This window comes from Trachypithecus francoisi, unplaced genomic scaffold (assembly GCF_009764315.1).
Source record: "Trachypithecus francoisi isolate TF-2019V2 unplaced genomic scaffold, Tfra_2.0 Lachesis_group20, whole genome shotgun sequence".
NCBI lineage: Eukaryota > Metazoa > Chordata > Mammalia > Primates > Cercopithecidae > Trachypithecus > Trachypithecus francoisi.
Genome location: NW_022681466.1, coordinates 69,681,921 through 69,708,420, shown reverse-complemented (window position 1 = coordinate 69,708,420; position 26,500 = coordinate 69,681,921). Strand labels below are relative to the sequence as shown.

Here is a 26,500-nt window from a genome sequence, read left to right as displayed (position 1 = left end):
TCCCAAGCAGCTGAGATTACAGGCACCTGCCACCACGCCCAGCTAGTTTCTGTATTTTTAGTAGAGACAGGGTTTCACCATATTGGCCCGGCTGGTCTTGAACTGCTGACCTCAGATGATGCGCCCACCTTGGCCTCCCAAAGTGCTGGGATTACAGACGTGAGCCACCACACCCGGCTGTCTTTTCATCATTGATGTGAACTCATGAGTTCTCGTATTTTCCATCGTTTATCATGCATCACTATTCTCACTGTTTTCATACTTAAACTGTTCCACGTTTGGCCCATGAGAGCCCCCTTAGTTGATACTTTTGTATGCTCCTATCATTTTTGGGGATTACTTCCTTACTTTCTAGAATAACTAAGATGTTCCGGGTTTACTATGTACCTATCCTGCCTTAATTCTAGAAATCAGCTCTTTCTCCAGCAAGCTTTGATTCTTAGTGGCGCATGATACGTATTAGAGAGCAAGATATGGGCACTAGGTATGGACATTATTACTAGGATGTCTGCTTCTGAGCCCTTTAAGTAGAGACAGAGGTAGAAAATACATGCATGTATGAATACATATACCGACACCCTGGTAGAGACATATACAAGTGTTTTCTCAGTCTTGGCAAGATTGACATTTTGGGCCAAATAATTCTTTGTTGTGGGGGCTGTCTTGTATAATGTTGGTTGTTAGCAGCATCTCTGGCTTCTACCCACTAGATGCTACAAAGAAAATTATCTCCAGACATTGCCAGTGTCACCAGTTGAAAACCACTGATGAGTACCTACATGTACACATACTTACTTTAGAAACCATTAGGCTGCAGTGATGCTTCCAATTCTGGTCTCTCCCCACAAAATTCTTTATCTTCTCTCATTCCACTTATTTATATCCCTCTTCTTCCATAGTGAGAACCCTGACTCCCAGTAATATCAATAGATTGACTCATTTGCTCAATTCTGTAATATAGGATGAGCACCCCAAGTCCAAAAATCCAAAATGCTTCAAAATCCGACACTTTTCAAGTGTCAACATGACACTACAAATGGACGGTTCCACACCTGACTGTCCCCATGTGACAAGTTGCATATGTTATTTAAAATATTGTATAGAATTACCTTCATTAGAACTTGGGGATAAGTGTTCAGAAAAAAATAAATAAAATTGCCTTCAGGCTGTATGTATAAGGCATTTATGAAACAAATGAATTTTGTGTTTAGACTTGGTTGAGGCTTATCCCCGAGATACCTCATTAGATATATGCAAATATTCCATAATTTAGAAAAAATGTCGAAATCTGAAATACTTCTGATCCCAAGCATTTCAGATAAGAGATACTCAACCTCTACTTCTAAAATAGTTTTAGAATTGTTTCCCTCATACTTCTACGAAGACCTAACATCCGGGAAAGGATTGAGGATGCGTATGCAGCTCTACTCCTGCCTGTCCTGCCCACGACATGATCATCAAATGTGTTAATAGGTTACTTAGAATTAGTTTTGTTGTTGTTTTCCCTCTTTGCGTGATGGTATTACTCATTTGAAATACAGTTGAGTTCATCTTGCTTATTTTGATCCTCCCCCTTACTCCCCGCTGTCCTGTCTTCAATTTTTTTTAGAAAAACATATACCCAGTAGTGTTAATCTCTTCTGAATCCCTTCCACCATGTTACCCCCAACTCCTTTCATCCCTTGAGGGAATCAAGCTTATTGTTTTTAAAAATGTGAGATATATGTCTTCTTATTTCTCCCTCTTTCTTAAATAAAAGGTAGCATACTATATATGTTCTTGGTTGGTTGGTTGGTTGGTTGGTTGGTTGGTTTTGGAGACAGAGTCTCATTCTGTCTTCCAGTCTGAACTGGAGTACAGTGGCATGATCATGGCTCACTGCAGCCTTGACCTTCTGGGCTAAAGCGATGACACATCTCAGCCTCCCAAGTAGCTCCGACTACAGACACATGCCATGCCACGCCACCATGCTCAGCTAAATTTTTCCTTTGCCTTTTTTGTTTTCCCCGTTTTGTGGAGAACGGGGTCTCACTGTATTGCCCAGGCAGGTCTGAAACTCCTGGGCTCAAGCTATTCTCTTGCCTCTACCCACCTAATAGCTGAGATTACAGGCATGAGCCACTGCGCCTGGCCACACTCAACTAATTTTTCTTTCTTTTTTGTAGAGACGTTCTCACTGTGTTGTCCAGGCTGTCTCTGCACTCAGGTGATGCTCCCACCTAGGCCTCAGAAAGTGCTGGGATTATAAGTGCAAGCCAACACCCCTGGCTTTCCCCGCCCCATCCCGGAGACAGAGGCTTTCTCTGTTGCCCAGGCTGGAGTGCAGTGGGGCGATCTCAGCTCACTGCCACCTCTGCCTCCTGGGTTCAAGTGATTCTTGTGTCTCAGCCTCCTGAGTAGCTGGGATTACAGGTGGGCACCACCACACCCAGCTAATTTTTTGTATTTTTAGTAGAGACAGGATTTCACCATGTTGGCCAGACTGGTCTTGAACTCCTGACCTCAAGAGATCCACCTGCTTTGGCCTTCCAAAGTGCTGGAATTACAGGCGTGAACCACTGTGCCTGGCCCACACCTGGCTTTTTTTGATGTTGTTAAAGACAGATTCAACCTCTTTTGCCCAAGCTGGAGTACAGTGGTGCAGCATTTAATTTCTGGGCTCAAGTGATCCTCCCACGTCAGTCTTCTGAGCAGCTAGGACTGCAGGCTCCCGCCACCACATCTGGCTAATTTTTTATTTAATTATTAACATTTTTTTTGTGAAGATGAAGTCTTGCTATGTTGCCCAGGGTGGTCTCACTCTTGGGCCCAAGCCTCCCAAGTTGCTGAGGTTACAGGCTCAAGCCACTGGGCCTCTCTTGCTCTTTTTTTTTTTTATCTTACCAATCCAATATCTCCTGGAACTTTTTCCATGTAAATTCATAAAACTTTTCCTCATTTTTCTTTTTAAAATAGTTGTAGGCTGGGCACAGTAGCTCACGCCTGTAATCCTAGCACTCTGGGATGCTGAGGTGGGTGGATCACCCGAGGAAGGGAGTTTAAGACCAGCCTGGCTAACATGGTGAAACCTCGTCTCTACTAAAAATACAAAAAATTAGCTGGGCCTGGTGGCAGGCGCCTGTAGTCTCAGCTCCTCAGGAGGTTGAGGCAGGAGAATCACTTGAACCTGAGAGGTAGAGGTTGCGATGAGCCGAGATCACACCATTATACTTCAGCCTGGGCAACAAGAGTGAGACTCCATCTCAAAAAAAAAAATAAATAAATAAAACAGTTATATATGTAGCACCTAGTTCTCTACTTATACCTTAATGTATTCAAGCAGTCTCCCGTGTTTGGTATATTTAGGTAGTTTTCAATATTTTGTAACTTCAAATAATACTGTATGTGATATATAACTCTGTATATGTGTACCTTTGTGTTATTTGGAGCTATATCTGTTTTTTAGTCATTATTATTTCTGAGTCAATTCAGATCTTCCAGATGCTTTATATGAACTCACTGCAGTCACACCTACTACCCTCATAATCAGGATAAGTATTTAAACATTATGACATTTTGACCCACAAGAGAGCTTTTAATTTGAATAAAAATAAAGTGAAAGAGGGGAACCTAATTTCAGATGACTAAATGTGTGGAGAGCTTTAGATAAATAAGTTAAAATGTTCATCAGACCAGGTGTGGTGACTCACACCTATAATCCCCAGCATTTTGGGAGGCCAAAGTGAGAGAGTGGCTTGAGCACAGAGGTTCAAGATCAGCCTGGGCAACCTGGTGAAACCCTGTCTCTACAAAAAATACAAGAATTAGCTAGTCGTGGTGGCACATGCCTGTAGGCCCAGCTACTCAGGTGGCTGAGGCAAGAGGATTGCTTGACCTTGGGAGGTTGAGGCTGCATTGAGCCGTGATCATGTCATTGCACACCACCCCGGCAACAGGGCAAGATCCTGTCAGAAAACAAAAACAGGCCGGGCGTGGTGGCTCAAGCCTGTAATCCCAGCACTTTGGGAGGCCGAGATGGGCGGATCATGAGGTCAGGAGATCGAGACCATCCTGGCTAACACGGTGAAACCCCATCTCTACTAAAAAATACAAAAAACTAGCCGGGCGTGGTGGCGGGCGCCTGTAGTCCCAGCTGCTCAGGAGGCTGAGGCAGGAGAATGGCGTGAACCCGGGAGGCGGAGCTTGCAGTGAGCTGAGATCCGGCCACTGCACTCCAACCTGGGTGACAGAGCAAGACTCCGTCTCAAAAAAAAAAAAAAAAAAAAGAAAAGAAAACAAAAACAGAAGTGTTCATCAAGCAAAGAATATTTGTCTTATGATAAGATTCAAATGTAAATCTGGGGCCGAGCGCGATGGCTCATGCCTGTCATCCCAGCACTTTGGGAGGCTGAGGCGGCAGATCACTTGAGGTCAGGAGTTGGAGACCATCCTGGCCAACATTGTGAAACTCCACCTCTACTAAAAATGCAAAAATTAGCTGGGCGTGATAGCGCATACCCATAATCCCAGCTAGTCGGGAGGCTGAGGCACAAGAATCACTTGAACCCCGGAGGCAGAGATTCAGTGAGCCGAGATCGCACCACTGCACTCCAGCCTGGGGGACAGAGGGAGACTGTCTCAAAAATATATATATTTCTTTTTTTTTTAGACGGAGTCTCGCTCTGTCACCCAGGCTGGAGTGCAGTGGCGCGCTCTTGGCTCACTGCAACCTCCGCCTCCTGGGTTCTCCTGCCTCAGCCTCCCGAGTAGCTTGGACTACAGGCGCATGGCACCATGCCTGGCTAATGTTTTGTATTTTTAGTAGAGACAGGGTTTCATTGTGTTAGGATGGTCTCGCTCTCCTGATCTTGTGATCCACCCACCTGGACCCCCCAAATTGCTGGGATTACAGGCATAAGCCAGCACGCCCAACTAAATATATATATATTTCTAAATAGCTCCGGAGTTGAGATGAAAATAAAACTTAGGAGCTGAAGACATCAGTAATAATGAGGGTACTGACAACAAAAACTTACCAGATACAGCCACCATAGCCTACAGAAAGTCTTCAGTGAATCTTTATAAAAATAATGACAGGAAATGAACTATGTATTCAATTTAAGAATAAGAATGACAAGATAAGTCTAAAGAAAGCAGAAAAGGGGAAGAATTAATAATAAAAGCAGACCTTAATAAAATGGAAAATAATCCAGTAAACTTAATTAATAAAACCAAAAACTAGCTTTTTAAAAAGACCAGTAAAATAGACAAACCAATTTAATAAAGAGAAAAGACATAAATGCACTATATAGGAATGAGAAATTCAACATAAAATGAACTCAGATGATGTTCAAACTTAAGAGAGTACGATATCCTATTTGAAAATCTGCCGGGCGCAGTGGATCTCTTGAGGTCAGGAGTTTGAGACCAGCCTAGCCAACATGGTGAACCCCCATCTCTACTAAAAATACAAAAATTAGCCGGGTGTGGTGGCACACGCCTGTGGTCCTCACTACTCAGGAGCTGAGGCATGAGAATCGTTTGAACCTGGGAGGCACAGGTTGCAGTGAGCCAAGGTTGTGCACTCTAGCCTGGGCAACAGAGTGAGACTCTCAAAAAATAATAAATAAATAAATAAATTTGAAAATCTAAATGACCTGGGTGCTTTTTCTAGGAAAATATGTGATAACATTGGTTCAAGAAATAGTAGGAAACTTGAACAGATAATTAAATATAGAGGACATTGTAACATTAAAGACTTCAAGCCCAGGCAGTTTTTAAGCCTAGATGCTAATTTTTTCAAATCTTAAGGACCATTTACTTCCCACATTCCATTGTCTTTTCTGGGACATAAAGGTAGTAAATTTAGGAGCTTATTCTATAAGGCTGGCACCACCTTCATAGAAACACTGGGCAAGGCCAGGCATGGTGGCTCACACCTGTAACCGCAGCACTCAGGCCAGGGTGGGTGGATCTTTTGAGTCCAGCCTAGCCAACATGGCGAAACCCTGGCTCTACTAAAAATAAAAAAATGTGGCTGGACACAGTGGCTCACGCCTGTAATCGCAACACTTTGGGAGGCTGAGGTCGGGAGTTCATGGCCATCCCGGCCAACATGGAGAAAGCCCATCTCTACTAAAAATACAAAAATTAGCCGGGTGTGGTGGTGCACTCCTGTAGTCCCAGCTACTTGGGTCGGGGCTAAGACATGAGAATTGCTTGAACCCGGGAGGTGGAGGTTGCAGTGAGCCGAGATTGTGGGACTGCACTCCAGCCTGGGAGACAGAGTGAGACTCTGTCTCAAAAAAATAAAATAAAAGTACAAAAATTAACTGGGCTTGGTGGTGCACACCTGTAATCTCAGCTACTATTTTGAAGGCTGAGGTATGAGAATATATTGAACCTGGGAGGCAGAGGTTGCAGTGAGCCGAGATCATGCCGCTGTATTCCAGCCTGGGTGACAGAGTAAGACCCTGTCTCAAAAAGGAGAACAAGAAGGTTACAGTCTAATTATTTCTATGAACTCAGATATAAACATACAAAATAATATAATAGTGGAATCCAGTAGGATATGAAAAGCATTATGCATGGCCAAGTGTATTTGTTCACTCTCATGCTGCTAATAAAAACATACCCAAGACTGGGTAATTTATAAAGGATAGAGGTTTCATTGACTCACAGTTCAACATGGCTGGGAGGCCTCAGGAACCTTAAAATAATGGCAGAAGGGGAAGCAAACATGTTGTCCTTCACATAGTGGCAGAAAGGAGAAGAATGAGAGACGAGTGAAGGGGGAATCTCCTTATTAAGCCATCAGATCTCATGAGAGCTCACTGTCATGAGAGTAGTATGGGAAAAACCGCCCCCATGAGTCAGTTACCTCCCACTGGGTCCCTCCCACCACACGTGGGGATCATGGGACCTACAGTTCAAGATGAGGTTTGGGTGGGGACACAGCCAGACCCTATCACCAAATACAGTTTTCCCCGTGATTACAAGGTTGGTTCAACATGAATAAATTTATGGCTGGGCATGGTGGCTCACGTCTGTAATCCCAGCACTTTGGGAAGCTGAGGCAGGTGGATCACTTGAGGTCAAGAGTTCAAGATCAGCCTTGGCCGGGCGCGGTGGCTCAAGCCTGTAATCCCAGCACTTTGGGAGGCTGAGACGGGTGGATCACGAGGTCAGGAGATCAAGACCATCCTGGCTAACACGGTGAAACTCCGTCTCTACTAAAAAAATACAAAAACAAAAACTAGCCGGGCGAAGTGGCGGGTGCCTGTAGTCCCAGCTACTCAGGAGGCTGAGGCAGGGGAATGGCATAAACCCGGGAGGCGGAACTTGCAGTGAGCTGAGATCAAGCCACTGCACTCTCCAGCCTGGGAGACAGAGCGAGACTCCGTCTCAAAAAAAAAAAGATCAGCCTGGCCAACATGGTGAAACCCCATCCCTACTAAAAACACAAAACATTAGCCGGGCGTGGTGGCGCACACCTGTAGCCCCAGCTACTTGGGAGGCTGAGGTGGAAGACCATGAGCCCAGGGGGCATGATTGTGCCATTGCACTCTATGCTGGGCAACAGAGTGAGACTCTATCTCAAAAAAAAAAAAAAAAAAAAGTGAAACACCATATGATTAATCCAAAAAGATGTAGAAAATGATATATTTTTAGTACCCATTCCTGATTGTTTAAAAAAAAAAAACCTGTAGAAAATAACAGGGTATTTTCTTAACTTGATTATGGCTACCTACCAGAAATTTACAATAACATTAAAGTATAAATAGTAGGTGCATTCCCATTAAAGTCAGCAAGAAACTAAGAGTTCCTGTATCTCTGCATCTGTTTTAAGTATTTGAGATTCCAGCTCATGTAGTAAGGCAATACAAAGAATTAGAAATATTGGAAATGAAGCAACCAAACATTTATAGATGACAGCATCTACAGGGACAACCTAAGGGAAGCAACAGTTAGAATTAATGGGTTCAGGGCCAGGCGGGGTAGCTCACACCTGTAATCCAAGCACTTTGGGATGCCGAGGCTGAGGCAGGAGAATTGCTTGAAACTGGGAGGCAGAGGTTGCAGTGAGGCGAGAGCATGCCACTGCACTCCAGCGTGGGCAACAAAACAAGACTGTCTCAAAAAATATTAATAATAATGGGTTTAGTATGGTGACCTGAAACAAGATGGCATACAAAAATAAACTGTTCTTGGCCAGGCGCAGTGGCTCACACCTTTAATCCCAGCACTTTGGAAGGCTGAGGCAGGTGAATCACCTAAGATAAGGAGTTCAAAACCAACCTGTCCAATATGACGAAACCCCTTCTCTACTGAAAATACAAAAATCAGCCAGGCGTGGTGGTGTGTGCTTGTAGTCCCACCTACTTGGGTGGCTGAGGCAGGAGGATCGCTTGAACCTAGGAGGCGGGGAGGTTACAGTGAGCGGGTACCGCGCCACTGCGCTCCAGCCTGGGCAACAGTAGGATTCTGTCTCAAAATAAATAAAGAATAAACTGTTCTTGTTATTGGATAATGTAGTAGAAAAGATTTTTTTTTCCTTGTTTCTGGATGAACAAGTCAGTATTGGACAGATATCACAACTCTTAAAATAATAAAATGCAATCCCAATCAAAATTCAAACTAAATTTCTCATTAGCTTGACCAGCTTGATCTTAAAAATCATTTGGAAGAGAAAAATAAAATATTTTAAATGATAGATGGGAAAGGAACTGAATCTGTCAGATACACAAATATTATTAATGTGGAATAGGCAAATAGGTTAGGGGAACCGCGTTCAAAGACATGCCCGTTGATGAAATGTAGCCTGGGAGAGAGGTGGTCTTGTTAAAAGCCTTAATGTCAAACACATACAGAATAACAGTACAGAGTGGTAGAGAAAGGATAGACTTTGGGTAGAAACGAACTTCCTCAAGGTATAAAATGTAGAAACAAAAGGAAGAGTGGTAAGTTTGGCTGTATCAAAATAGAAAACTTCTGTGTGAAGAAAGGCCTTAAAACAGGCCAGACACTGTGACTCAGGCCTGGAATTCCAGTACTTTGGGAGGCCAAGGAGGGAGGATTGCTTGAGGCAGGAGTTTGAGATGGGCCTGGGCAATGTAGGTGCAAGATTTTATCTTTACAAAAAATTTGTTTATAAAATAGTCTGGTAGCCAGGGGCGATGGCTCAAGCCTGTAATCCCAGCACTTTGGGAGGCTGAGGCAGGTGGATCACCTGAGGTAAGGATTTTCAAGACCAGCATGGCAAAACCCCGTCCCTACTAAAAATACAAACATTAGCCAGACGTGGTGGTGTGCACCTGTAATCCCAGCTACTCGGGAGGCTGACACAGGAGAATCACTTGAAGCTGGGAGGTGGAGGTTGCAGTGAGCTGAGATTGCACCACTGCCCTCCAGCCTGGGCGACAGTGAGACTCCATCTCAAAAAAAGAAAATACGGGGATGTTGGGCACGGTCTTGGGACCTACTTGGGAGACTTCAGTGGGAGGATCCGGGGAGGTCTTGTGCCACTGCACTCCAGCCTGGATGACAGAGCAAGACTCTGTGTCAAAAAAAAAAAAAAGTAAGTTAATTGAAAAAATCAAATTTTATGTGGGTATATAAAAGTAATCCTACAATTGATAGAATTTTTTTTTCTTTAAAATTATTGTGAGTTCAAAACGTTTTCTGTGTGTATAATGCCATTCTCTTACTCTGTGAATTGCCTGTTTGGGGTGTTGCTACATTTTTGTTTTGTTTTGTTTTCTATTGTAGTGTTTACATTTTTCTTGTCAATTCGTAAGAGGACTAGTGTACTAAGTCACTCATGGTCATGTTGCAAAGAAGTGTTACAGAGTGAAATTGTCTTTTCCTTGATACTACCTTTAGATTCATGTTTAGGAAGACCTTTGCAATTCATGACTACATAAGTATTCACTTTTACTTTCTTAAGGCATTTTTGTTTTCATTTCTTTTTATAGTAATGTCTAAGCCATCTGGAATTTATGTTTGTTGATTACACAAGGAAGGGATCCAAGTGCTTTTTCTCTGAGTCATTATCCACATGTCCAAACATTTATTGAATAGTCCTTTCCTTATTGATCTGAAAACACCTTCTTATAAAACCTTGCATTGGTTTTTGGACTTGCTGTGCTTTCAGGAGCCAGAAGAACACTCTTGATTATTGTAGCTTTATATTAATAATACATTTTGGCCAGGTGCGGTGGCTCACGCATGTAATCCTAGCACTTTGGGAGGCTGAGGCAGGTGGAACACCTGAGATCAGGGGTTCAAGACCAGCCTGGCCAACATGGCGAAACCCCATCTCTACTTAAAAAAAAAAAAACATTAGCTGAGCATGGTGGCGCCTGCCTGTAATCCCAGCTACTTTAGGAGGCTGAGGCAGGGAGGTAGAGGCTGCAGTGAGCCGAGCTCGCACCACTGTACTCCAACCTGGTGACAGAGTGAGACTCCATCGCAAAACAAAAGGAAAATACATCTCAATATGAGGTGATAAATTCTCCTAAATTTTTTGTTTTGTAAACCACCTTGCTTCTCTGAAATTATTTTCCCAAAAAGCCTTAAATGTTTTCCATAGGAATTTTGATTTGGGAATAGAGTGAGTGGCTTGGTAGAGGGTGCCATATGCCTTTTCTCATGCCCCACCTCTTAATTTTGCCTTTTCCCAGTTTTCCCTACTGTTACCATCTCACATTTATGTGATATATTTATTATAATTGATGAGCCAACATTGACACATTATTACTAAATCCACAGTTGACATTAGAGTTTACTTTTTGTTGTATGTTCTGTTGGTTTTGACAAATGCCTAATGTTAAATATCCATCAATCGTACAGAATAAATTCACTGCCCTAAACATCTCAGCCTCCACCTATTCATCCCTCCCTGCTTCCCTAAAACCCTCATATTTTTACTGTTTCCATAGTTTTGTCTTTTCCAGAAAATTACAGTTACATAGCATGTATCCTTTTCAGATTGGCTGTGTTGACTTAGCAATCTGTACTTAACATTTCTTGGCCGGGCGCGGTGGCTCACGCCTGTAATCCCAGCACTTTGGGAGACTGAGGCGGGTGGATCACGAGATCAGCAGATCGAGACCATCCTGGCTAACACGCTGAAACTCTTTCTCTACTAAAAAAATACAAAAAATTAGCCGGGTGTGGTGGCGGGCGTGTGTAGTCTCAGCTCCTCGGGAGGCCAAGGCAGGAGAATGGCGTGAACCCGGGAGGCAGAGCTTGCAGTGAGCTGAGATTGCGCCGCTGACTCCAGCCTGAGCGACAGAGTGAGACTACATCTCAAAAGAACAAAACAAAACAAAAAACCAAAAAACATTTCTCCATGTGTTTTCATGACTGTAATATATTTTTAAGCTTGTTTTTTTGTTGTTGTTGTTTGCTTTCTTGCTTTAAAAAGCTGACCCCTGCGGTTAGTTGAGGTATTCAGGGTTTCTCCTGTCAGTCTGTTTGAACATCATACATACTTGGCAGTGATTGGAGAGTGGTTTTTCCCTGGCCTGTGTGAAATACACTGAAGGTCTGCCCCTGCCCGCGCTCTTCGCGTTGTACCTGGGAATATACCATAGCTGCACATGTTCATGCAGTGGTGTCAGATGCCAGATAGTTCTAGGGCTTAGTTTAAGATTTGGGTACTCTTTGCCTGACTTTGTGATCTATAGAAAGGCATGAAAGGAATTTTTAGATCTTGTTAGTGACTCAGCTTTCTAACGGGTGTTTTCCACTCCTTTTTAAATCTTCTGGCTCAGTTTAATTACAGAATAACTGAGACTGCAAGTTGAGCTGTTTAAATCCAGGTACTGTTTGCACTGTTTACCTGTGTGAATTTGAATTTTATTAATATGGGGCCACAGAAGCAAAGTACATGAATGAATTGGATAGTAAGGTTGAAATAAGACTATAACTGTAGGCCGGGCGTGGTGGCTCAAGCCTGTAATCCCAGCACTTTGGGAGGCAATCCCAAAAAATAAACAAACAAACAAAAAAGACTATAACTGTAATCTAAATTTCAGATGTTTATGTTTATATTTATGAAAACACCTATGTATTTTCATTTACTGTCAAAGTAAGTATACATTTTTTATTTAAAAAAAAAAATATTATTATTATTATTTTTTGAAACTGAGTCCCACTCTGTTGCCCAGGCTGGAATATAGTGCAATCTCGGCTCACTGCAACCTCCGCCTCCCGAGTTCACGTGATTCTTCTGCCTTAGCCTCCTAAGTAGCTGGGATTACAGGTGGGTGCCACCATGCCTGGCTAATTTTTTATAATTTTAGTAGAAACAGGTTTCACCATGTTAGCCAGGATGGTGTCAATCTCCTGACCTTGTGATCCACCCACCTCGGCCTCCAAAAGTGCTGGGATTACAGGCGTGAGCCACTGTGCCCAGCCAGTAACTATACATTTAAACATAAACTATTTAATATGCTGTTTCTCTCCAGCTTACATGTTGATGTCCCTGTTGTCTTTAAACTTCTTTTTTTTTTTTTTTTTTTTTGAGACGGGAGTCTGGCTCTGTCGCCCAAACTGGAGTGCAGTGGCCGGATCTCAGCTCACTGCAAGCTCCGCCTCCTGGGTTCACGCCTTTCTCCTGCCTCAGCCTCCGGAGTAGCTGGGACTACAGGCGCCGCCACCTCGCCTGGCTAGTTTTTTGTATTTTTTTAGTAGAGGTGGGGGTTTCACCTTGTTAGCCAGGATGGTCTCGATCTCCTGACCTCATGATCCGCCCGTCTCGGCCTCCCAAAGTGCTGGGATAGCAGGCTTGAGCCACCGCGCCTGGCCTTTTTTTTTTTTTTTTTTTAAGACAGTTTTGCTCTTATCGCCTAGGCTGAAGTGCAGTGGTGCTATCTTGGCTCACTGCAACCTCTGCCTCTCAGGTTCAAGCGATTCTCCTGCCTCAACCTCCTGAATAGGTGGGATTACAGGCACACACCATCACACCCGGCTCATTGTATTTTTAGTTTCACCATGTTGGCTAGGCTGGTCTCAAACTCCTGACCTCAGGTGATCCACCCACCTCAGCCTCTCAAAATGTTGGGATTACAGGCGTGAGCCACTCCACCTGGCCTGTCTTTTCAGCTTTAAAAGTTTAATAACGATGGAATCTTTAATCATATTGCCTATATTTTCACTTTCTATGCAGTGACTATTGTTTCTGATTATTGCGTTAAGGTAAAAAATTAAAAAGGCCCTCTGAGTCTTCAGAGGAGGATTAAAATATTCTCAGTGTGTTTTTTTGTTTGTTTTTGGAGATAGTGTCTGGCTCTGTTACCCGGGCTGGAGTGCAGTGGCTCGATCTTAGTTCACTGCAGCCCCCGCCTCCCGAGCTCAAACTATCCTCCCACCTCAGCCTCCCAAGTTGTTGGGACTCACAGGTGTGTGCCATCATGCCTTGCTAATTTTTCTGTTTTTTATAGAGACAGAGTTTTGCCATGTTGCCCAGGCTGGTCTTGAACTCCAGGGCTCAGGCAATCTGCCTGCCTCAGCGTCTCGCAGTGCTGGAATTACAGGTGTGAGCCACCCTGCCCGGCTTTTTTTTTTCTTCTTTTTCTTTCTTTTTTTTAAAGAGACAGGGTTCAGGCTGGAGTGGCACAATGGCATAATCATAGCTCATAACTCTGGGGTTCAAACAATCCTCCCACCTTAGCCTTTCAAAGTGCTGGGATGACAAGTGTGAGCCACCATGCCCAGCCTGTGTTAGATCTTTCTATTCTTTGGAAATTTTTGATTTCCAGAATGAAATTGCTCATCATTTAAAATATATATATATATAATATATATATATATATATGTATATATGTTAACTTTTTTATAAGAGTGAAATGTAGGCATCTATAAAGATCAAGATATGATCAAGGTCAAAATTGTTGACTTTCTGGAAAATTCATACAAAGCCCTTTTACATACCACATCACATTGCATTTCATTGAAAGATGGAGGGTATTCTAGAGAATTGTATTAGAAAGAGAAGGCACATGGTAGGCCAGGCACGGTGGCTCACTTCTGTAATCCCAGCACCTTGGGAGGCCGAAGCAGGTGGATCACCTGAAGTCAGGAGTTCAAGATCAGCCTGACCAACATGACAAAAACCCGTCTCCACTAAAAATATAAAAATTAGCTGGGTGTGGTGGCACATGCCTGGTAAGCCCAGCTACTCTGGAGGCAGAGGTTACAGTAAGCTGAGATTGCACCACAGCCCTCCAGCCTGGGTGACAGCGAGACCGTGTCTCAATAAAAAATAAAACACATTATAGAAGAGGAAGGCAGATTATTCTGTAGTTGCTAAGTGTGATGATGATGTGTTCACACACATGTATAAGATGTGCCACCCTCCGACCTTGTTATAATGTTGTCACATTACCCGACTGATGTGGGAAAAAAAAATAGAAGAGGAAAGCAGTGCCATAAACACAAGTAACTACATTGAGAAAGTTATATGCTGAGTAGCTTCTATTTTCTTTGTGGAGTTGGAGGTCAGCTGAAGGATGGGATGCAGTTAGGTGGGTTTTTTCGTTTGGTTTTTGTTTGTTTGTTTTGAGATTGAGTCTCTCTCTGTCACCCAGGCTGGAGTGCAGTGGCGTGATCTCGGCTCACTGCAACCTCCGACCCTGGGATCAAGCGATTCTCCTGCTTCAGCCTCACAAGTAGCTGGGACTACAGGCGTCTGCCACCATGCCTGGCTAATTATTTTGTATTTTTAGTAGAGACGGGGTTTCACTATGTTGGCCAGGCTGGTCTTGAACTCCTAACCTTGCGATCCACCTGCCTCAGCCTCCCAAAGTGCTGGGATTACAGGCGTGAGCCGCTGCGCCCGGCCGAAATTAGGTATTTAAAAGGGGAAAAAAGGACCAGTCTAGGTAACATATTGAGACCGTATCTCTACTTAAAGAAGAAAAAAGGGCCGGGCGCGGTGGCGCAAGCCTGTAATCCCAGCACTTTGGGAGGCCGAGACGGGCGGATCAAGAGGTCAGGAGATTGAGACCATCCTGGCTAACACGGTGAAACCCCGTCTCTACTAAAAAATACAAAAAACTAGCCGGGCGAGGTGGCGGGCGCCTGTAGTCCCAGCTACTGGGGAGGCTGAGTCAGGAGAATGGCGTGAACCCAGGAGGCGGAGCTTGTAGTAAGCTGAGATCCGGCCACTGCACTCCAGCCTGGGCAACAGAGCGAGACTCTGTCTCAAAAAAAAAAAAAAAAAAATGACTGATTATGGCGGCATATGCCTGTAGTTGCAGCTACCCAGGAGGCTGGAGCAGGAGGATCCATTGAGCCCAGGAACTTAAGGATGCAGTGAGCCATGATTGTGCCACAGCACTCCAGCTTAGGCAACAGAACAAGACCTCATCTCTCTTTGTTTTTGAAGAGTGAGGAAAGGGGCCCGGGATAAGTAAATGATTCATCAGGTAGCAATGGAATGACAACCATATACTATGACTTGACCTATCCTAATTCTAAAAATATAAATCCGTTATTAGCAGTATTGTAGATAATTGAATATCCTGCTGCTCAGTGCAAAGTAAAAACTGCTCCATCAATAATTGGAAGCTACATTTAATCAGATAATTCTGGGGATGCCTGTTATGAATATGACCTGATTTTAAGGGATCTTCATTGTTTTTTAGGGCTTGACTTACTATACAGTGGTCTTCCTTTATTTAGTTTGCTGTTTCATATAATCTGCCTGTATACTTCTGATACTTCTGATAAATAGGTCTTTTAAAATTACTGCTTTCATTAAATTGCTTTTTCTTGCCTTGAATGTCCTACATAGTCTGTTTCTCTTTCTAGCCATTTCTCTCATTATTTTAATGCCACTTTTCTAATTTTTTAAATCTATTTTTTAGATAAATTGCTTTTAGAGCAGTTTTAAGTCTTGGTAATGATTATAGCATCTTTGCCTTGTTCTTTAACACAAGTGTTTCTAGTGTTTTGCCATTAACTATTAGATTTATTGGTTGAAGGTTTGAGAGATTTCTTTTTCCTGATGTTAATGAACATTCTTAATGAAGACCTTTCCGTTAATAAGGAATGTTTTAAAATCAAGAATGTTGAATTTGTTTCTGTTTTTTGAGACAGAGTCTCACTGTGTCACCCAGCCTGTAATGCAGTGGCGCCATCTTGGCTAACTGCAATACTCCACCTCCCAGGTTCAAGTGATTCTCCTGCCTCAGCCTCCCAAGTAGCTGGGATTACAGCCTTGCGATGCCGTGCTGGGCTAATTTTGTATTTTTAGTAGAGCTGAGGTTTTGCCATGTTGACCAGGCTGATCTCAAACTCCTGACCTCAAGTTATCCACCCACCTCAGTCTCCCAAAGTGGTGGGATTACAGACGTAAGCTACTGCACCTGGCCAAGAATGTTGAATTTGATCAGATGTTTTTAGATAAACATTGAGATCTCCATAATGTACCATTCTGTAGGTAATACGTACTACTTCCTTTAAGGCCTAGCATCTAGCCTTTATAAAAAGATTCTTCCATTCAGTCTCTTTTCTCTTGTTTTTGAATTAAATTTCATAGACTTCAGTAACTTTTATTTTGCTCCTCCGATAGGTTTACAAGATCCCTAGTAGGCAAGGGACCATATATAACTTAACCTTCTTTTATATTCCCTGGTATAAAACTGGGAATAACAGACATTCATCCCTTCTTCGTCTTTCCTTTTTTCTTTACATGTTTTATAGTGAAATTTTGGTTTACATTTTAAAAATACAAATGTTTCAAACTATTCAATACATGACAGTTGTACTGGCTATCTCTTTTATTGTACAACGTGACTTTTCCTTATGAGTTTTTGAAATAATGCAAAATATTTTTACAGGAATATATCCTGAGAGGACCTCACAGTTGTAAATTATGCTGAACGACTAAGGCAAAATCTCCCTGTCTCTAGAAACGTAGCTGACCTCTGGCCTGTAGCAGGCCATGCAGTTTTTTTCTAAGTGTCAGTCAATAATATAGTAACAACTTTAAAACAACATAATTAGGAGTTCAGCCCGGTTAGTGTGACATTCTCTCCCACTCCCCCAACCCCCTTTCTCTCTCAGACCTTTAAGTATTTTAGTTTCAGTAAAGTTTTTTTTCTGAACAGGTTAAAGGGTAAAGAGGGAAACGCAATAAAAAAGGGTGGAGGTGAAAACAGCTGTTCAGTGACTGCCCGCTGTTTTGTGTTTCTCTTACTCAAGAAATGTAATCCAAATACGAGAATGAACAGGAATGCATATTTTTTGTTTATTTATTTGGTTTTGGTCTTTTGAAAATGCAATGTGGTATACTTATTTGGTAGATCATTTTTGGCTTTTGTTGCTGCTGTGGTCTGGAGGATGTATCAGGATGTTACCTCAGACCCAGCCGTCTGATGAAAAGAAATGGGAGCCAGCAGGCTGGTATACCAGGTACAGGGTTCTTTTTGCTTGATGGGGAAGATAAAGTTCCACTCACGCGGAGTTGCCTGAATTTCATTCTTCTTCATTTTGTCTCTGCCGTGGATAAGGTCTCATTATAACCTCTTGCTGAACTTGTACTTGTCTCAAGATTGGTAGTAGTTGAATCCTGAACTACCTTTTGGAAGTAGTTATCTTAAAATGTGATGGTGAAGGATGGTAATGGCAGTTTGTCAGACAGATTTCTTAGGGTACATGAGGTTGGAGAGGTATAAGACCTATGGCCAGGAACTCATCACTTCTGTGCTGCCCTTTGCCTGAAGACTCGGTAGGGTATTGTAGCATACAAATTTAGGAAGTCTTGGCTGGGCACAGTGGCTCATACCTGTAATCCCAGCACTTTGGGCCAAGGTGGGCGAATCACCTGAGATGATGAATTCGAGACCAGCCTGGCCAACATGGCAAAACCGCATCTCTACTAAAAATACAAAAATTAGCGGGGTGTGGTGGCACACACCTGTAGTTCCACCTACTTCGGAGTCTGAGCCAGGAGAATCGTGAGGTTGTGGTGAGCTGAGATTGCACCACTGCCTTCCAGCCTGGCAACAGAGTGAGACTCCATTCCCCCCCCCCCAAAAAAAAGAAAGAAAATATTGGCAAGCCTTGGCCGCTTGGCCGGGTGTGGTGGCTCATGACTGTAATTCCAGCACTTTGGGAGGCCAAGGCAGTCAAATCACTTGAGGCCAGGAGTTCGAGACCAGCCCAGCCAACACGGTGATGAAACCCTGTCTCCACTAAAAATAACAAAAAAAAGTAGCTGGGCATGGTGGTGCTCGCCTGTCATCCCAACTCTCAGGAGGCTGAGGCATGAGAATCACTTGAACTCGGGCGATAGAGGTTGCAGCAAGCTGAGATCATGCTACTGTACTCCATCCAGCCTGGGTGACAGAGTGAGACTCCATTAAAAAAAAAAAAAAATTTAGGAAAGCTTGATACCTGTTTGAGACTTGGTTGATATCCTATGGCCCCAGCTTAGAGAATGATCCCCTGTATATTTCTGCCCTGGAAATAAATTTTATTCACATACTCTCCCAAGACTATAACAAGTTTCGTCTTGTTATCTAAAATGGTATAGCCTGGGGTGGTGTGAGAGATGGCTTTTGGAGGAGAGTAGTAAAGATGACTCCGGGTGTGTGCCTGGTGGTGTCATGCTTGATACTGCCTGGTCTTCTGTGTTACCTTCACAGAGCCTGCAACAGCCCTGCAGACATCTCAGATTTGTTGGGCCCCTGGACCTTTTAGAATAATGCATGTTATCTCCATTGCTGCCTTGAATATGCAAGCTTAGCCTTTTCAGTGTATCTTTTTTTTTTTTTTAATTTTTATTTTACTTTAAGTTCCGGGATACATGTGCAGAATGTGCAGGTTTGTTACACAGGTAAATGTGTGCCATGGTGGTTTGCTGCACCTATCAAGCCATCATCTAGGTTTTAAGCCCCACATGCGTTAGCTGTTCGTCCTGATGCTCTCCCTCCCCTTGGCCCCCGCCCACACCAACAGACCTGGGTGTGTGTTGTTTCCCTCCCTGCGGTCCATGTGTTCTCATTGTTCAACTCCCAGTTAGGCGTGAGAGCATGCACTGCTTGGTTTTCTGTTCCTGTGTTAGTTTGCTGAGGATGATGGCTTCTAGCTTCATCCATGTTGCCGCAAAGGACATGATCTCATTCCTTTTTATGGCTGCATAGTATTCCAGGGTGTACACGTACCACATTTGCTTTATCCAGTCTGTCATTGATGGGCATTTGGGTTGGTTCCATGTCTTTGCTGTTGTAAATAGTGCTGCAGTAAACATAAGTGTGCATGTGTCTTTATAGCAGAATGATTTATATTCCTTTGGGTATATACACAGTAATGGGATTGCTGAGTCAAATGGTATTTCTGCTTCCTTGAGGAATCACCACCCTGTCTTCTATGATGGTTGAACTAATTTATATTCTCAGCAATAATGTAAAAGCATTCCTATTTCTCCACCGCCTTGCCAGCATCTGTTGTTTCTTGACTTTTTAATAGTCACCATTCTGACTGGTATAAGATGGTATCTCATTGTGGTTTTGATTTGCATTTCTCTAATGATCAGTGATGTTGAGCTTTTTTTCATGTGTTTGTTGGCCACATAAATGTCTTCTTTTGAGAAGTGTCTGTCCATATCCTTTGCCCACTTTTTGATGGGCTTTTTTTCCCCCATTGTGTGGGTTACACATTCACTCTGATGATAGTTTATTTTGCTGTGCAGAAACTCTTTAAGTTTAGTTAGATTCCATTTGTCAATTTTAGCTTTTGTTGCAGTTGCTTTTGGCATTTTCATCAAGAAATCTTTGTCCATGCCTATGTCCTGAATGGTATTGCCTAGGTTTTCTTTTAGGATTTTTATGGTTTTGAGTTTTGCGTGTAAGTCTTGAATCCATCTTGAGTTAATTTCTGTATAAGGTGTAAGGAAGGGGTCCAGTTTCGGTTTTCTGTGTATGGCTAACCAGTTTTTTGAGCACCATGTATTAAATAAGGAATCCTTTCTCCATTGCTTTTTTTTGTCAGGTTTGTTGAAGATCAGATGGTTGTAGATATTTGGTGTTATTTCTGAGGTCTGTGTTCTGTTCCCTTGATCTGTATGTCGGTTTTGGTACCAGTAGCATGCTGTTTTGGTTACTGTAGCCTTGTAGTATAGTTTGAAGTCAGGTAATGCGATGCCTCCAGCTTCGTTCTTTTTGCTAGGATTGTCCTGGCTATTAGTGTATCTGTTTAAATGGGTCTAGTAAGAAAACATCTCAGTTCATCAGCCTTTGACTTAACCTTGTTTTTTCTTCATATGAGCAGTGAAAGTAAAATGGTTACAGAACTCTTAGAACTTTTTTCATTCTTAGAATGCTAGAGTATACAGTTTGTAAAACACTATTATTGGCAAGGCGTGGTGGCTCATGTCTGTAATCCCAGCACTCTGGGAGTCTGACGTGATGAAACCCGATCTCTGCAAAAAATACACAAAATCAGCAGGACGTGGTGGCGGGTGCCTATAATCCCAGCTACTCAGAAGGCTGAGGCAGGAGAATTGCTTGAACCCAGGAGGCGGAGGTTGCAGTGAGCCGAGGTCGCGCCACGGCACTCCAACCTGGGCGACAGAGCAAGACTCCATCTCAAAAAAAAAAAAAAAAAAGAAACCTTATGGGTGGTATTGATGAGGTGTTAAGACTAGTATTACAGCTGCAGAAATTACCCTAGGGGATGAAAACAACAATGAAAAGAGTGTAGGAAGTCAGATAAAGTGCTTAAAATCAAATCCTGGCATTTTCATAAACTTCTAATAGTTTAGAAAATAATTTCATTCGTTATGTTTGTAATAGTTTGATATTTAAGCCTAGACTGTGTCTAGCTAGGATCTGTTTGCTCATGGATAAAAGCCCTTCATCTCAGTTTTGATTTTAATCATTTTCTTTTTTATTTTGCTTAACCATTTTTCTTTTTTTATCCTGTGTGTGTGTGTGTGTGTGTATGAGACAGAGTTTTGCTCTGTCACCCAGGCTGGAGTGCAATGGCGCAATCTCAGCTCACTGAAACCTTTGCCCCCCGGATTCAAGCAATTCTCCTGCCTCAGCCTCCCAAGTAGGTGGGATTACAGGTGGCCACCACCATGCCTGGCTAATTTTTTGTATTTTTAGTAGAGACAGGGTTTCACCATGTTGGCCAGGCTGGTCTCGAACTCCTGGCCTCAAGTGATCCGCCCTCCTGGGCCTCCCAGAGTGCTGGGATTATATGCATGGGCCACCGCACCCAGCCTTCTCTGATTCTTTACAGTATTACTGGTTTTGGTCTACTCCGTTTTACTTCTGTGTGAATTTCTATTTAATTTTAGTGACTGGTTTCAAAGAGGCAAAGATTCCATCCTTAATAAAGCTGATGAAGCCAGGTGCAGTGACTCACGCCTGTAATCCCAACACTTTGGGAGGCCAAGGTGGACAGATCACCTGAGGTCAGGAGTTTGAGAAGACCAGCCTGATCAACGTGGAGAAACCCCGTCTCTACTAAAAATACAAAATTAGCTGGGCGTGGTGGCGCATGCCTGTAATCCCAGCTACTGGGGAGGCTGAGGCAGGAGAATGGCGTGAACCCGGGAGGCAGAGCTTGCAGTGAGCTGAGATCGTGCCACTGCACTCCAGACTGGGTGACAGAGCAAGACTCTGTCTCAAAAAGAAAGAAAGAGTGAGAGAGAGAGAGACAGAAAGAGAGAAAGCAACTTGATGAAAATCTACTCTAGGTCAACTGAAATTACTAGCAAGCCCTAGAAGCACTCTTTAGGCTGTTAGAACCAAGAGTTTTGTGGGTTGTGTTGTTTTGTTTTGTTTGTTGTTTTTTTGAGAGATGGTCTTGCTCTGATAGGCAGTCTAGAATGCAGTGGCTCACTCATAGCTTGCGGCAACCTCAGCCTGCCAGGTTCAAGCCATTCTCCCGCCTCAGCCTCCCAAAGTGCCAGGATTACAGGCGTGAGCCACTGCCACCTGCTGAGGTTCTTTAGTCTTTACTTATTTCTTACTTTTAGTAATAGTGGTAAACCTTGCTGAAGTTAAAGGTTCTGCATTAACTGGATCAGATTGTTGGCTTAAATATTGAGAGGCAGGGCGTCAAAGGTGGTAGTGCTAAAATTCTCTGGATTTTTTTTTTTTTTTTGGGAGACAGTCTCGCTCTGTTGCCCAGGCTGGAGTGCAGTGGCACAGTCTTAGCTCACTGCAACCTCCACCTCCCAGGTTCAAGCAATTCTGCCTCAGTCTTCCGAGTAGCTGGGACTATAGGCGCATGCCACCACACCTGGCTAATTTTTGTATTTTTAGTAGAGATGGAGTTTCACTGTGTTGGCCAGGCTGGTCTCGAACTCCTGACCTCAGGTGATTTGCCCACCGCGGCCTCCCAAATTGCTGGAATTACAGGTGTGAACCACTACGCCCAGTTGGAGTTCTTTCCCTAACCCTGATAATATTACTTACCTGATATATGGCTAGAAGTGTGGCTGTGGCTACATTGCTGATAGGAGAATATATATATATATGTATATATATATTCTTTTTTTTTTTTTTTTTTTTTTTTTTTTTGAGACGGAGTCTCACTCTGTCACCCAGGCTGGAGTGCAGTGGCGCAATCTCGACTCACTGCAAGTTCCACCTCCCGGGTTCATGTCATTCTTTGGATGCCTCAGACTCCTGAGTAGCTGGGACTACAGGCGCCCGCCACTACACCTGTCTAATTTTTTTTATTTTTAGTAGAAACAGGGTTTCACCTTGTTAGCCAGGATGGTCTCGATCTCCTGACCTCGTGATCCACCCACCTTGGCCTCCCAAAGTGCTGGGACTGCAGGCGTGAGCCACCACACCCGGCTGAGAATAGAATTTAATAAAGCTAAAACAGTGTTGTTATTTCTATGAAAAAAAAAAAAAAACTGTACTGCTCTACTTTTATGGTTGTTTTAGAATGTGCTCCTCCTCCTTTAAAAAAAAAAAAAAAAGATGCCGGGCGCAGTGGCTCAAGCCTGTAATCACAGCACTTTGGGAGGCCGAGACGGGCGGATCACGAGGTCAGGAGATCGAGACCATCCTGGCTAACACGGTGAAACCCCATCTCTACTAAAAAAATACAAAAGTCTAGCCGGGCGAGGTGGCAGGCGCCTGTAGTCCCAGCTACTCGGGAGGCTGAGGCAGGAGAATGGAGTAAACCCAGGAGGCGGAGCTTGCAGTGAGCTGAGATCCGGCCACTGCACTCCAGCCCGGGCGACAGAGGGAGACTCCGTCTCAAAAAAAAAAAAGATTAACTGTGAAACAGCCTCAGGTCTTCAAGAGGTATTCCAGAAGAAGGCATTGTTATCCTAAGAATGGTAGTTCCATGCATGTTATTGCACTTGAAGACCTTTCAGTGGGGCTTGATGTGGAGGTGGAAGAAGTGGTACTGAAGATTCTGTCCTACTGATTTTATTTTAAGAAGGAAAAGAGAGTAATCCTTTTTCTTATTTTTCCTTTAATATTATCTTTCCTTTACCTGGAAAAGTGTCACCATTTAACTTTCCTTTACAAAAAAATGTTCCTTAAGACCATAATTGTTGGCCTGGCATGGTAGCTCATGCCCATAATCCTGGCACTCTGGGCGGCCAAGGTGGGAGGATCTCTTGAGCCCAGGAGTTTGAGACAAACCTGGGCAACATGGCAAAACCCTGTCTCTACAGAACAACAACAACAACAACAAAAATGCCCTGCATGGTGGCATGCACCTGTGGTTCCCAGCTACTCAGGAGGCTGAGGTGGGAGGATCACTTGAGCCCGGGGGAGTTGAGGCTGCAGTGAGCCATGATTGTGCCATTGCACTCCAGCCTGGGAGACAGAGCTTGAGACCATTTCTCAGAAAAAAAAAATTACAGTTGTTATAATTTGTATATATGTTACACATATGTATTATGTGTTATGTGAGCTTTATTGTTGGAAGCTGTGTAGTGTGTTTTCAGGCAGAGTTTCAGGCGTTAGGACTTGACCCCAAGATAGCAATTGAGCTAATAGAGTTTGATAAGAACATTAAGTATTTAAGAATAATATATATGATTTCTTGACATTTTCTTCCTTATTTGCTTGATGTTTGTTTTTTAGATTAAAAGAAAATGAAGCTAAGAAATAAATGTGTTGCAGCCTTTTTTTCCTCTTACTACTTTGGAATGCAATTTTTTTTTTTTTTTTTTGAGACAGGCACTCACTTTGTCACCCAGGCTGGAGTGTAGGTGGTGCAATGACAGTTCACTGCAGACTTGACCTCCCAGGCTCAGGTGATCCTCCCACCTCAGCCTCCCAGGTGGCTGGAACTACAGGTGCATGCCACCACACCCAGCTAATTTTTTGTATTTTTTGTAAAGAAGGATTTTGGCCATGTTGTCCAGGCAAGTCTCAAACTCCTGGCCTCAAGCGATCCGCCCAGCTTGGCCTCCTGAAGTTCTGGGATTACAGATGTGAACCACCATGTTCAGCCAGGATGCAACACTCTAACAAAAGGAAAATTTATTTTTGTTGAAGGTTTGTAGTACAGGCTTTGACAAAAGAAGATATTTGATTGCACCTCGTGAGAGAGCCATTGCCTTCTTAACATTGACTTGGGGTCAGGCGCGGTGGCTTACACCTGTAATCCCAGCACTTTGGGAGGCTGAGGCGGGCAGATCACTTGAGGTCAAGAGTTCGAGACCAGCCTGACCAACATGGCGAAACCCCGTCTCTACTAAAAATACAGAAATTAGCCGGCTATGGTGGTATGTGCCTGTAATCCCAGCTACTCAGGAGGCTAAGGCAGGAGAATTGTTTGAGCCCGGGAGGCGGAGGTTGCAGTGAGTCGAGATCGACCCACTGTACTCCAGCCTGGGTGACAGAGCGCGACCCCTGTCTCCAAAAAATATATATGTATATTGATTTGGAAGGCCCAAGTATAATTACTTGGTGGAAATCAAAAAGTAGAGTCAGCTCAGTGTAAAGAAGATACTTCAGCATGAATGGAGTTAGCCATTAGTAGAAACAGGCCAGAAGGAAGGTACAAGCTGTAGTATGAGTAACACACAGACACAGACTTTAAATAACATTAAGTTTTTTTTTTTTTTTGAGACGGAGTCTTGCTCTGTCACCCAGGCTGGAGTGCTGTGGCCGGATCTCAGCTCACTGCAAGCTCCGCCTCCCGGGTTCACGCCATTCTCCTGTCTCAGCCTCCCGGGTAGCTGGGACTACAGGCGCCGCCACGTTGCCCGGCTAGTTTTTTGTAGTTTTTAGTAGAGACGGGGTTTCACCGTGTTAGCCAGGATGGTCTCGATCTCCTGACCTCGTGATCCGCCCGTCTCAGCCTCCCAAAGTGCTGGGATTACAGGCTTGAGCCACCGCGCCCGGCCAACATTAAGATTTACCTCTCCTCAATCTCCGTGTCTTTGAATGTGATTGTCTAATGCTGTAATTATTTTTAATTATTGTTATTATTTTTTGAGACAGAGTCTTTCTGTGTTGCCGAGACTGGAGTGCAGTGGTGTAATCTCGACTCACTGCAACCTCTGCCTCCCGGGTTCAAGCAGTTCTCCTGCCTCAGCCTCCCAAGTAGTAATCCCAAGTAGCTGGAATTACCGGCGCCTGCCACTATGCTCGGCTAACGGGTTTTCACCATGTTGACCAGGCTGGTCTTGAACTACTACTTCTTTTTTTTTTTTTTTTGAGACAGTCTTGCTCTGTCACCCAGGCTGGAGTGCAGTGGCACAATCTTGGCTCACTGCAATCTCCGCCTCCCAGGTTCACACCATTCTCCTGCCTCAGCCTCCCGAGTAACTGGGACTACAGGCGCCCACCACCATGCGCAGCTAATTTTTTTTCATTTTTAGTAGAGATGGGGTTTCACCGTGTTAGCCAGGATGGTCTGAATCTCCTGACCTTGAGATCCGCCTCCCTCAGCCTCCCAAAGTGCTGAGATTACAGGCATGAGCCACTGCGCCCGGCCTAACCCTGTAATTATTATACGTTGATTTTTGGCATGCTAATAATTACCTGGAACATAAAGTGTTTGCTGGTAATTCCCTGTTATCTTTGCTGATTTGTTTTAAACATACCATTGAGTTAAAGTCAGTAATCCCGCCAGTTCTACAATACTACTGGAGCGTGTTTTGTTTTGTATTGTTTTTTGAGATGGAGTTTTCGCTGTTGTTGCCCAGGCTAGAGTGCAGTGGCACGAACTGGGCTCACCACAACCTCCGCCTCCCAGGTTCAAGTGATTTTCCTGCCTCAGTCTCCCGAGTAGCTGGGATTTACAGGCATGTGCCACCACGCCTGGCCTTTTTTTTTTTTTTTTTTTTGAGAAGGAATCTTGCTCTGTTGCTCAGGCTGGAGTGCAGTGACAGGATCTCGGCTCACTGCAATCTCCACTTCCCGGGTTGAAGCAATTCTTCTGCCTTGGCCTCCCGAGTAGCTGGGATTACAGGCACCCGCCACCTCGCCCGCTAATTTTTGTATTTTTAGCAGAGACGGGCTTTTCACCATATTGGCCAGGCTGGTCTCCAACTCATGACCTCATGATC

The 26,500-nt window shown here is 43.7% G+C and overlaps 1 protein-coding gene and 1 non-coding gene across 2 annotated transcripts in view; both read left to right on the top strand.

Moving 5' to 3' along the window:
- Positions 1–26,500, top strand: part of PAFAH1B1 (platelet activating factor acetylhydrolase 1b regulatory subunit 1) — a 106,030-nt gene that overhangs the window by 55,581 nt on the left and 23,949 nt on the right. The window lies entirely within an intron of this gene.
- LOC117068124 lies at positions 14,278–14,381 on the top strand. The gene has a single exon (XR_004430985.1). It is a non-coding gene; the product is annotated as a small nucleolar RNA U13 (small nucleolar RNA).